This window comes from Tachypleus tridentatus, chromosome 12 (genome assembly GCF_004210375.1).
Source record: "Tachypleus tridentatus isolate NWPU-2018 chromosome 12, ASM421037v1, whole genome shotgun sequence".
NCBI classification, from domain to species: Eukaryota; Metazoa; Arthropoda; class Merostomata; order Xiphosura; family Limulidae; genus Tachypleus; species Tachypleus tridentatus.
This window is the reverse complement of record NC_134836.1, coordinates 56,633,486-56,646,969: the sequence shown is the minus strand read 5'-3', so window position 1 is coordinate 56,646,969 and position 13,484 is coordinate 56,633,486. Positions and strand designations below refer to the sequence as shown.

Sequence of the window (13,484 nt, the reverse complement as noted above, 5' to 3'; positions counted from 1 at the left end):
TTGTAGAATATGTATTAAGGATAAATTCAATAGACAAATATTTGCTTTTTTCTTAACCCTAAACTTTTGAGAGATATGTCTCAACAAAGACCATCAAGTCGTATGAAGAGTGTGATATTCACTGAATGAAATAACTCAGTTTGTTTAACATTGAATTTAAACAGACAGGGGAGATATTCAAAACTGTATAGTTCACTATACTTTACTAAATACTATAACACATGTGACTGTGTATTGAGTATTTTCATGATTTGTTGTGTTTAATGTGTAGTAATCCTTTAGTCACCTCTAATAACACATACCGCTTTATGTGTATGGCGAAGAAACGAAATAAATGAATAAATAGATGATTGAAGTTTTAACATTTATTTTGCTATTATGTTTTCTCATCGATGAGTTTAGTAACTTACAACGCTAAAATCTGGGGTTCGATTCCACTCGTTGAACAGATCGCAGGTACCCTAATTACAAGCTTTGCGCTGTAGCGAATTGAACAAGATGTTTAGTTTGAAAACTTTAAAATATGTTCATTTTATTTCTTAGTAATTCGAAATAGACTCGTCGTAGTTTTTATTTTCAACCTGGACTGTAAATTACGCGACACTTAAAATCGTCACCCGTGTAACAGATCATAAGGTTTAGGATATAGTTGTTCCTAATACAGAATTACTGACCATTTGGTGGGTGACAAGTTACCAGCGTCCATTTCGTACACGACTGTTTTGAGTGGTAATAACTCATAACTTTTATAACTTTACGACTGCTGAAAGTGTGGAACTTGTTTGGAACCTTAAACGATTTGAACTGAAACCATTTACTGGTCCAGTCCCAAGAGAAGTCGAATCTTTATTAATAATTTTGGCTGTATTTTTGTTTGATCTTAATTGACAATGATACGAGGTATAAAAATTGTTTTAAATTAATTTTATATTTGCAATTTACGCTTATAAAATATTCCCCCACCCTCATTGGCACACCTGTATATCTACGGACTTATAATGTTAGAAATCGGGTTTCGATACCTGTGTTTGACAGGGCACAGATAGCCCTTTGTGTAGCTTTGTGCTTAATAACAAACAACAAGAATACAACAATGACTAAATTAATTTTAAAACAACGAGAATACAATGACTAAATTAATTTTAGGCCTAAAATTTACGCTTATTATAAAAAACAAATCACTTTCAGGCCTAAAATTTATGCTTAGTATAAAACATCAGTGTCAGGCTAAACTTTACGCCTATTATAAAACAAATTAATATTAGACTGGAACTTTACGTTTAGTATAAAACGATTAAGTTTCTATAAAGATAATTTTCATTTATTACTGCAAGATTAAGTATATACTGACTCGTTCTGTTTTTCATAAATTTTAAGCCATACTGTTGAACTACTAAAGGAGAAACAAAAGGTATTTTGGTAAGTTTTCTATAAAGTATTATTTTTATATGAAATTCCCCACACGGAGCACTGTGTGTTCTTAACATTTATGTAACTAAGACGCGTCTTTTCTTTTGTGGTCGGTCGAGTATTTTTATTTTCCAGCAACTATAATAAAAAAAATATTGACACCCTATATTTTTTTTAAGGTTACTTTCAATAACAGTATTGGATATTACATGTATTGTAATAACTATTACAATAAAGATTATTTCATATCATAATAATTTTAGTTTTTAGAATTATAATTGATTTAAATTTACTAAACTGACCGGGTCAGGCGCTTCATGGCCAGGTGGTTAGGACTCTCGATTCATAATTTGAGGCTGGCGAGTTTGAATCTCTATCACACCAAACATGCTCGCTGCAGGGGCGTTATAATCTGACTGTCAATCTCACTCTTCGTTGGTAAAATAGTAGCTCAGGATTTGGCGGTGGCTGGTGATGACTAGCTGTCTTCCCTCTAGTCTTCCACTGCTAAATTAGGGACGGCTATCGCAGGTAGCTCTTGTGGAGCTTTGCGAGAAATTCAAAACAAACAAACAGATTTACCTGACAAAGAACAACTTTTACCACTGACTTAGATATTGGTCAAAACAAGCGAAATAATAATAAACTTTATATATATATATATATATATATTTTTTTTTCTCAACAAGTTGGTTTTCTCGTCATCACGGATTAATAAACTTGGATTCAGGTTTTCTATTCATTACCTCTGCTTCTATTTATTAGTTTTATTATTTATCATTTTGTTTTTACTTTACTAATTATTTTTGCATTATTAGCTTATTATAAACAGTTAGGACTAACCTGAATGCCCTGGGCTGACTAGACCTCGTAGGATATCACTAGGTTTTCGACAGACAATATCCTCAACAGCAAGTCTACGCAACTGATGAAGCAATGAATTTTAAATATTGTAAGCTAGTTTTAACAGTCTGTTCAATTAGCTATGCATAATAGTTGGCGTATTTTTAGTTCTGATTTGAAAAGTTAGTTTGTAATGGCCATAAATTAAAATTTATGATTACTGTCTATATGATCTTTCAGTACCTGTTTATGCATATTTATGCGGCTATTGTGCGTCTTTCACAATTTTGATGGAATGTGTAGTTTAGTAATTGTTTTGGTGGTTTAACACTGCTGCACAGTGCTAGAAAGCTTTGTTATGCTTCTAGTTTTGTCAACTAATTTTAAATTAAAGTAATTCTTAATCTTTTCGTACTTTAACTATTTTCAAGGCATGTAACACAATAGAGCCATCTCTGAGCTTTATAAGCGATTTCAATTTTCTTGCTCTAAATGTCTTCATTTTTGTAACCAAATTATCTCCAAACTCGTTGTATTCATGCTAAAGAATTATACTAAATCACGTATTATAACATGCATCTCGGACTTTTAATAAACTGTAATCACTCTGTGAGAGTATAGTGCTTTTATTAAAAGTGTTACTGAACCGAAAACGTATCCGTAAAAAAATCTTCTATATGCAATAAGCGCATTTGTGTTATATTTATTGCTTCCAAGCTTTATTAAAAACAGTTCACAGAAATATACTTTTTGAACGTTAATTCACACACATATATACAATAAATTTAATATTTTATAATATTCATCACTTACATCCTTGTATGTATTATGTTCTTGAACTTTAGAAAATATAAAAGGTCGAATTGACTTCATGCACAGATTACAAAAAAACAACTTGAAAATGCACAAATAAAACTTCATTTAAGGAAACCAGGTAAAAAATAAAAACTACCTAGTTTCAGAGGTTTGTTTTGCTTTGTTTGAATACAATTTTATTTCTGTTTTTATCTTTTCTTACATTCTAATTCACTGCAAAAATCATTTTGTTCGTACAGTGTTTGAAGTTATTATAATTTGTGACTTTTGTCAGGTATGAGGGAATTTGAAATATGAGCTTCTGTCCACCATGATTACACTAGATATTTTTATTGGCCACCTTGATGATTACACTAGATATTTTTATTGGCCACCTTGATGATTACACTAGATATTTTTTTATTGGCCACCTTGATGATTATACTAAATATTTTTATTGGCCACCTTGATGATTACACTAGATATTTTTTTATCGGCCACCTTGATGATTACACTGGATATTTTTATTGGCCACCTTGATGATTACACTAGATATTTTTTATTGGCCACCTTGATGATTACACTGGATATTTCTATTGGCCACCTTGATGATTACACTGGATATTTTTTATTGGCCACCTTGATGATTACACTGGATATTTTTTATTGGCCACCTTGATGATTACACTAGATATTTTTTATTGGCCACCTTTATGATTACACTAGATATTTCTATTGGCCACCTTGATGATTACACTGGATATTTTTTATTGGCCACCTTGATGATTACACTGGATATTTTTTATTGGCCACCTTGATGATTACACTAGATATTTCTATTGGCCACCTTGACGATTGCGCTATATATTTTTTATTGACCATCTCGATGATTACACTGGATATAGTTTCTTGAAGAATAACAGAGCTTCAGACTTTTAATAGCTAGCCCAAACGCTCAAAATGATAAAACCAAAACGTAGTGTTAAAATTAGGATAGGTAAATATGGAAGTTATTCTTTTTTTTTAAGCTTTTCTCGCTGGCCCTTAGTCGCACAGTGGTATGCTTGGGGACTTACACTGCTAAAAACCGGGTTTCGATACGCGCAGTGGTCAGATTACAGGTAGTTTATTGTGTTGCTTTGTGCTTAATTCTAAAGAAAGAAACAAATGTACTCGGAGTTAATTTTTTGGGAAGGTAGGGCCTAATGCCCTTTCTTTGTTATTACTTCTTGCTTTCTTGTGTACCCCAAATATCTGAAGTGGTATAATTCGTTCACCTGAAATAAGAACAACTCTGTAATGTGGAGAAATCGTATATAGAACATTAACATCAATGTATATAGGCCTACTACAGTATTGTATGATCGGTGAAAAGAAATTAAAAACAAATTTTGAAATATTCTGGGTTGTAGGCAAGTTGTATAGTTTTTTAAATAATTAAAGAGTAATGATTGGGTAACCTAAAGCAAGAGTATTATTTCTCCATTGTCTGTTTAAAACGATACCAACATTAAACGAAATATTATCGTTAGGCCTATTAGGTAGAGTATGTAGGACTTACGAAACTGAAATGTTGTCATTAGTTGTTTTGAGACCCGGTTTCTTTGATTAACTTGTATTACGTGATATTAATTTACGTCAACTGGAAAGTGTTTTCAATTTCATGTTCATGTATCGAGTTTCAAAAATGTTTGCCTTCTACTGTCTACCTCTCGTATTCATTCAAATGGTATTGATGGGGTTTAGCAGTATCTTAACATTGGTGGAAATAGAATCTAAGTAGGTAATAGATGGAACCAATGTGCACAAAACCTTATAAATATTAGTACCACAAAAGCCCCAAATAAAAGACAGTAACTGGAGCGATAGACAGGAGCGAACTAGCTGTAACAGCAGTCGGTGCAGTCACCGGGCCGGTCATTTTGTCTATTAATATAGAATTTTTATATTAGTGTAAAGCTGTATTTTTAAGCTGTGCGCACAACTGCCTTGAACTCTCTAACTTCGGCCCTGGATATGGAGTATTGTGGCAGCTTGCAGTTTTAGATCTGGGTTTGAATCCCCGTCACACCAATTATGCTCATTCTTTCAGCCTTGGGGACGTTATAACGTTCGATTAATCCCACTATTTGTTGATAAGAGAGTAGCCTAAGAGTTGGCGGTGGGTGGTGATGACTAAATATTTTCTGAAATCAAAATTATCCATGGTTCTCACTGTACACCGGTACTCCGGTTGGTCATATAATTCGTAAAATACAGGGCTCGATTCTCGCAGTGAACAGAATTCAGTTAGCCCAGTGTGTAGCTTTACAGTAGGAACAACAACATGAAGAAGAGAAGCTGGCACGACCAGGTGATCAGGTTCGTAATCTGAGGGTCACGGGTTTGAATCCCCGTTATACCAAACATGTTCGCTCTTTCAGCCGTGAAGGCGTTATAATGTCACAGTCAATCCCACTTCTCGTTGGTAAAAGTCGGCGGTGTGTCGTGATGACTAGCTGCCTTCCCTCTAATCTTGCACTTCTAAATTATGGACGGCTAGCGCAGATTGTCCTCGTGTAGCTTTGCGAGAGATTCAAAACAAATAGTCAGTTCCAGATCAAAAGTTTCTCCATTTAAGGTGGGTTTCAATATTTTACTGACGTGGTGATACATGCAAGTATTTTGTGATGTGGTTCACTTTTATTATTATTTTTAGAATTATAATAACTGCTTGTTTTTATAGTCTGCACTGACGCTGCAGGGAAATGTACATATTGACAAGATAAAAACAACCTCGATCAAGGCGTCGTCAGTGATAATGCGTAGGAAGGAAGTTGGAAACTTGACTTAGCATGTTGCCAATCGTTTCACTCTGCCCTAAGATGGAATGAACTCGTGGGTTACATTTGCTTTCCATCCCGTGGATGACATGTGTGATATGAGCATATTTCTTTCTACAATATATACAAGGCAACTAATAAAAAATGAATTTATTTGTATTCGGCCACTTTTTATATCTGATGCCTTCTTGAGAAAGCAAAATCTATTTTATATCGGATATTCAGATTTTTTGTGCGCAAGTGTCAACTGAACATATCGTGGATCTGTGTTAGCTGCAGAAGTTTTTATATCTGGCATAATGATTTTTATTTTTTTTTCTCCATACGACTGAAAAATGTTCAAGAATGAAGGTTTGACACACAGTTTATATGAGATGACTTTGTTATCAGTGGGTGCTAGACCTGGTATATAAAGAAAAAAACAGCAAATAGAAATTATGCTTTGGGAAATTTGGGTGTTATTTTTTGTTTTATAAATTAATTAATGTTCGTTGCTTTCCGACCCGTTCTAATTTCGTAAAAGATAACACGAATGAAACGACTTGTTTAAGAAGTGTTTCGAACGTCTGCTTATCTGTTTCCAATAGTTAACACGACTCACTATTTTTATGTTGATAGCCCTTTGTATTTTTGAAAGCGCAGTGTCCTCACGCAAAATCGTGACCTTGTACTTCAAACCTATTTGGCCCAGTATGGCCAAGCGTGTTAAGGCGTGCGACTCGTAATCTGAGGGTCGCGGGTTTGCATCCCCAACGCGCCAAACATGCTCTCCCTTTCAGCCGTTGGTGGCGTTATAATGTGACGGTCAATCCCACTATTCGTTGGTAAAAGAGTAGCCCAAGAGTTGGCGGTGGGTGGTGATGACTAGCTGCCTTCCCTCTAGTCTTACACTGCAAAATTAGGTACGGCTAGCGCAGATAGTCCTCGTGTAACTTTGCGCGAAATAAAAAAACAAACAAAAACGTCATCTCACTACTTGATTTGTTATTTTACTCAAAAACAGGGCCAGTTCTGAAATCCGAAATAAAACACATTCATGTGTAATAGTGATAAATAATGTAAGTTTATTTGTCTATTTTTGAGTCTCTCGCAAAGCTACACGAGGATTATCTGCGGTAGCCGTCCCTAATTTAGGAGTGTAAGACTAGAGGGAAGGCAGTTAGTCATACCACCCACCACCAACTCTTGGGCTACTCTTTTACCAACGAATAGTGGGATTTACCGTCACATTATAACGCCCCCACGGCTGAAAGGGCGAGCATGTTTGGTGCGATGGGGATTCGAACCCGCGACCCTCAGATTACGAGTCGAACTCCTTAACCCCTCTAGCCATGCCGGGCCTAATAATGTAACAAATAACAATTAACTAAAAACTTAAGTCTTCCTTAGATATCGTTGTTATTCTAGATAAAGTTATTCAACTTTCTTTTTGGTATATTCATTTTTAGACGCCCTGCATAAATGTAAAGGTAGAAGATGAAGTTCATATGCGTATATCTATCTGCTGATACTTTTTATTTCCACAATTCTAATCACAAACTAGTAAGTACTGTAACGATTCAGTTGAAACAGTTTTTGTTCTTGATGTGAGAAACCGACTTGAAGTAACAAGGTATCTTGGAACGGCTGGTATGGGTATTAACACTATTATTGATAAAGCAGAGAACTATACGTTTCTACCTTTTTAGGTCATCTTCAGGTTGACACGAATTTTAGTAGTTTTTTTTCTGCATATTCTGGATGATGTTTGTACACTGAAGATGTCCTAAGAAGGTCGAAACGCTTTTCTTTGCTTTATTGTTAAAAGCTTTAGTACCCATACCAGCCGTTCTGAGATGCATTGAAACAGCTTCTGTTCACGTTTAACACCAGAAATTAACGTTGTACGTAATGGGTAAATCAGTTGAATTTAGACCAGTGTTAGTGTGTTGTTATAAGTGTAAACCAAAAACTGTGAGATCCATCGGTTATGTATTTTATGTATTGGAGTTATTGGTTGTATTTTATACATTATTCGCATACTTGAACCACGTATGTTAATGATACTCGGTGTGATATGCTCACCAGGTGTCGTGTTAAACTGGTATACTAAGATGTATGGATTTTAATTTCAAGTATACGTTGATAATATTGGCATTAGGTATCTTATAGACTCATATGCTATCGTATACAGGTTTTTTTAAGTTTGCGTTTGCTAGTTAAGTAATTTGGGTATTAGCTGTGTTTTCGACTTATTATTGTAAACAGGTTTTAAGTGAAAGTGTACGTTCGATTACGTATGAATATTCTCTTTCGCTCTGACCTAGCGTGGTTTACTACAGTTAAAGGTCTTCAAGTACAAATGTACGTTTGATAATCTAAGTAATACGCGCATTAGGTGTTTTGTGGTCTAGTATGCTCTCGTGCATAAGTTGTAGAAAGAAGCCAAGGCAGCAAAAGAAAATTTTGAAAACGACTCCAAACGCGTCGGAAATTTTCCGTTATCGCGTGGTGCTACAGAAGTTCATAAGCTGTGCTTGTGCGACAAAATATATGATTTCCTTTGTTTCTATACAGTGGACGTTGTTTACAAAGGTTTAACAATAGTTGTAAAAGGAAAATACATCCAGCAACTGAGAAAAAGGAGTCAGTAATATTTCGAAAATTAGATAAAATAATACTTTAATTAATTAAAGTATAAAAAAGTTTCACTTGAAAAACAATGAAATAGGATAGTCCATTACCTGCGAAAACAGACTACTAAAACAGTTACGTTTGACTTGATTAAACTCGACAACATCAGATGAAGTGTAGTCAAAGATTATTATCATATTTGTAGTTGTTGTTTTTCTCTAGTTATATCCTGTAATTAGTCAGAACAATCAAGCAAATAGGCTTAACAAATGACTTCATAATTGTCTATTGTATACATATGTTTAAAAAACCAAATTGAATCTCCCAGTTACTTAGAAATTCACAGTTATTGCGATTTATTAGATAACTTTAACCAGTTCTTGTCATCCAGGACCCACACGGTTAGGGCGTTAGACTCGCAATATAAGGGTCGCGGGATCGAAACGCTGTCACATTAAACATACTCGCCGTTCAGGCGTAGTGGCTTTATAATGTAATGGTCAATTCCGCTATTCGTTGGCGGTGGACGGTGATATGTAGCTTTGTGCTTGATTCCAAACAAACAGTCAATCAATCAGTCGATCATGACTGAAAAAGGGAAACAGTTAAATTCTACAGACTCTTATTGAAGTTTAACAATAAACCTGAAGGAGTTGAAGGTTTGTTTGTTTGTTTTGGAATTTCGCACAAAGCTACTCGAGGGCTATCTGTGCTAGCCGTCCCTAATTTAGCAGTGTAAGACTAGAGGGAAGGCAGCTAGTCATCACCACCCACCGCCAACTCTTGGGCTACTCTTTTACCAACGAATAGTGGGATTGACCGTCACATTATACACCCCCACGGCTGGGAGGGCGAGCATGTTTAGCACGACGGGGGCGCGAACCCGCGACCCTCGGATTACGAGTCGCACGCCTTACGCGCTAGGCCATGCCGGGCCCTGGAGTTGAAGGTATTTAGGGTTAAGTTGTGATAAACCTGAAGGAGTTGAAGGTATTTAGGGTTAAGTTGTGATAAACCTGAAGGAGTTGAAGATATTTAGGGTTAAGTTGTGATAAACCTGAAAGAGTTGAAGGTATTTAGGGTTAGGTTGTGATAAACCTGAAAGAGTTGAAGGTATTTCGAGTGTGTACACTCTCAGTATATTTATATGCTCTATTAAACGAACCTTTCAAAACATGTTCCATTTCACTCGCGTTCTGGTGTCTAACTCAAGAGCATGTTTTCCAATTTCGCGCAGGGCTACTCGAGGGTTATCTGCGCTGTCTTTACTGTAGAAGGGATAGACCAAAGTGAAGATAGTTAGTCAACATTACTCACTGCCAACTCTTGGGCTTTTATATACTAACAAAAATTTTGCTTGACTGTCACATTATAAAGTCCACATGGATAATAAGGTACATAGGTACGGTGACGGAATTCGAACGAACGCACGATCCACATATTACGAATCGTCTCTAACCGCCAGGCCATGCCAAGCCCTCATACAAAAGATATGTGACTTAATGCTTTTCGTTAACTGAACGAGTTTTGAATTATCAGTTGAACTAATAAGTGTTTTAGTGTAATGGGAGTTTTGTATTAGCAACGAATTGATAATAGAATAATAATGTATTTATTTATATCCGTATAATGTAATGTGTGTATCATAACTGACATGACAAGTTGGGCTGAGCGCGGCCCAGTGATTAGCGAGCTGGACTATCCAATAAAAAACGCGCTCTTCGCTCCGCTTTGTGGGCGTGGAAGCATTGAAAAGATTGACTGTCAAGTCTCACTATTCTGTCAGGCAAGAGTAGTCAAAAAGCTGACGTAAGATGGCGTTGAATAGCTAGCAACTTTCCCTCTTGTCTGTCACTTCAAAATTGGGGGCTTTATTGTTTTTTTTGTTTTAATTTCGCGCAAAGCTACTCGAGAGCTATCTGCGCTAGCCGTCCCTAATTTAGTAGTGGAAGACTAGAGGGAAGGCAGCTAGTCATCACCCCCCACTGCCAACTCTTGGGCTACTCTTTTACCAACGAATAGTGGGATTGACCGTCACATTATAACGCTCCCACGGCTGAAAGGGCGAGCATGTTTGGTGTGACCTGGATTCGAACCCGTGACCCTCGGATTACGAGTCGAATTCCTCAACACGCTTGGCTATGCCGGGCCACAACCAATGGCAATTTTGTAATAAGCCCTAGTAAGTAAGCTGTTGAGATGTTTCTATCTTAATTCATTTTCACTTTATTTTGTCACTAGAAAGAAATAATTTGCCAGCCTTTAATGCAGCTACGAGTTTAAATGTAAATTGTGCCAACTTACTGTAGATATGGGAAATCAAAATGTGATTCTTACGTGTCAGTAATTGATACTTTGTCATTTTTTTTTTAGATTATCATACAATAACAAGCATTTTAAACTGACACCTGCAGATGCCATTATAAGGCAAACTTTGTTGTAAGTATACTTGGAGTGCATTTACAGACATAATATCAATACGCTTCAATCATTGGTTTCGGTGTACGTGACAGTACCGTATTTGAGTATTCATATACATATGTATATCAATTTAAACTGTATAATATATATATATATATATACACACAACATATTAATTATGAGAGAGAAGAAATATGAAAATAAAGTTAAATTAGTATGATTTGAACCATAAGAAAAGTAGTTATTTAATTATAGATACATTATATTAATTTTATTTAATTATAGATACATTATATTAATTTACAGGAGAAAAGGAAGTTTAATTAATTTGCTTTGAACCATCAGATAAATAATTATTGCCCCCCGCTAGTACAGCGGTATGTCTCCGGATTTACAACGCTAAAATCAGGGGTTCGATTCCCCTCAGTGGGCTGAGCAAATAGCCCTTTGTGGCTTTGCTATACGAAACACACGCACACAAATAATTATTTCGACAATAAAAATCAGACACTTGTTCATTGCCATAAAGTTTTTACAAGCTCAACTTGAAAATAAGATATATTTAAAATGCTTATTTAAAAAATAATATTTAATATTTCTTAACTTTTTAAACTTTGGATATGTTTACGACTTATCTGTGTGAGGACCGATTCTGTATTTTATCAAATGTAACGTGTAATCACGAGCAACAATAACTTAAGGCGCTCCACTCATAATCTGAGTATCGCAGGTTCGAATACTCGTCTTACCAAACATGCTAGCCTTTTCAGCCGTAGGGTTGTTATAATTCCACACTCAATCCCTGAATTGACGGTGGGTGGTGCTGACTAGTTGCTAAACTAGATTAGGAGTGGATAGTGCAGATAGCACTCGTTTAGCATTGCATGAAATTCAAAACAAAGAATTTTTTGTAAAATTAACCCTATTTCAGAGGTCTACCAATAAGCTGCAATCCTAATTAAAATTTAAAAGTTTTATGAATTCTACTACGTTATTACATTATTTAGTCCGGACTTCTTTCCAAGTTACAATATTACTAAAATTTTACTTCACTAATGTTAATTATTCATAAATTTTACGTCATTGTATTGGATCTCATTTTCAATAATACAAACATAAAAAATTGATGAGCAAGCTTGACAGATACTCGAGTTTAGTAAAACCTTGTTTAAAACTTGCTTTATTTCCAGAGATACAGTTATAGTAACAGTTTCACTTAAAACTAAACACATTTATAGTCACCTCTGTGATATTTTTGTAGACATGTCCCGGCATGGCCAGGTGTGTTAAGGCATTCGACTCGTAATCTGAGGGTTGCGGGTTCGAATCCCGATCGCACCAAACGTGTTCGCCCTTTCAGCCGTGGGGGGCGTTATTATGTGACGGTCAATCCCACTATTCGTTGGTAAATGAGCTGACGGTGGGTAGTGATGACTGGCTGCCTTTCCTTTATTCTTACACTGCTAAATTAGGGACGGTTAGCTTTGCGCGAAATTCAAAACAAAGAAACAAAAGAATCCTCGAAATACGTGATTTTTAAGTGTTCGAATGTGGCCGTTTTATATTGCTTCTGTATGTGGCTCTGGAAGAAAGTAATAAAGACAAAGGACATAGTTTACCTTCTCATAATTCATTTTTATTTCGACCATATGCTTTACCAAACCAAGTTTTGTTCGGGCAGTTGCCTTTGTTTGCACGTATTAATAGTTTTGGATTATTTGAACTTAAGATGTTTGAAATACTGTTTATTTTCAGACTCGGAATGATCTTGTTCCATCTCGAATATGTGTCGCTCTTCACTTAATTTATTTTATAAGATATTACAAGTGACACTAGTTTTATTACCCATAAGAGTTTTGTTCTTTTAGTTCCTTTTTTATCGTCTGTTAAAGATTGTTAAAATTTTGCTCAATAAAAATATATACGTCCAGTTGTTAACATTTAATCTGTTGACTGTCAAGTATTTCAGCTGCTACAATACAACTCGAATGCGTCTTCATTTTGTAACTTTTTTTTCGTGACGCCATTTTGGATCGAAGTGAAACAATCTGTAAGTAGGTCAAATGCATGTATGGTGCTGACATCTAGCGTTGAAGTTAGGTATTATTGAGAACGAATTGACTCGTCCGTGGCACTGTATTACCGATCGGCTTTGACGTGTTATCTTATCTACGGCACTGAACAGGTTAAAGAAAACAAATTATGAACCACCTTAATTTTTTTAATGAAGAGAAAAATAGAACAGGATATCCGTGTTAAAAGTTTTAAGCTTTTAGGCTTTTTTAAAAAATCCTCATTTTTTAAAATTTTGAAACAGGACTCTTTTTAAGTGGGTATCGGCCTAGACAAATAAAACTATTTCTTATTTGGAAACACCTTTGTGTTTAGTAATCCTTGATGTCGAGAAACGCACTTTAAATAAAATGTATCTCAGAATGGCTGGTATTAATACTTGTATTGATAAGCGGAGAACAACGTGTTGACCCTCCTAGGTCATCTTGAGGTTAACCTCTGCTGTTCCCTGCTTATTAGTAAAAGTGTTAATACCCATACCAGCCATTCTGAGATATATATTTTTGT

General features: G+C 35.5%; 1 protein-coding gene across 3 annotated transcripts in view; it reads left to right on the top strand.

Moving 5' to 3' along the window:
• Polr2H (DNA-directed RNA polymerases I, II, and III subunit Rpb8) overlaps positions 1 to 13,484 on the top strand; it is a 172,237-nt gene that overhangs the window by 97,981 nt on the left and 60,772 nt on the right. The window lies entirely within an intron of this gene.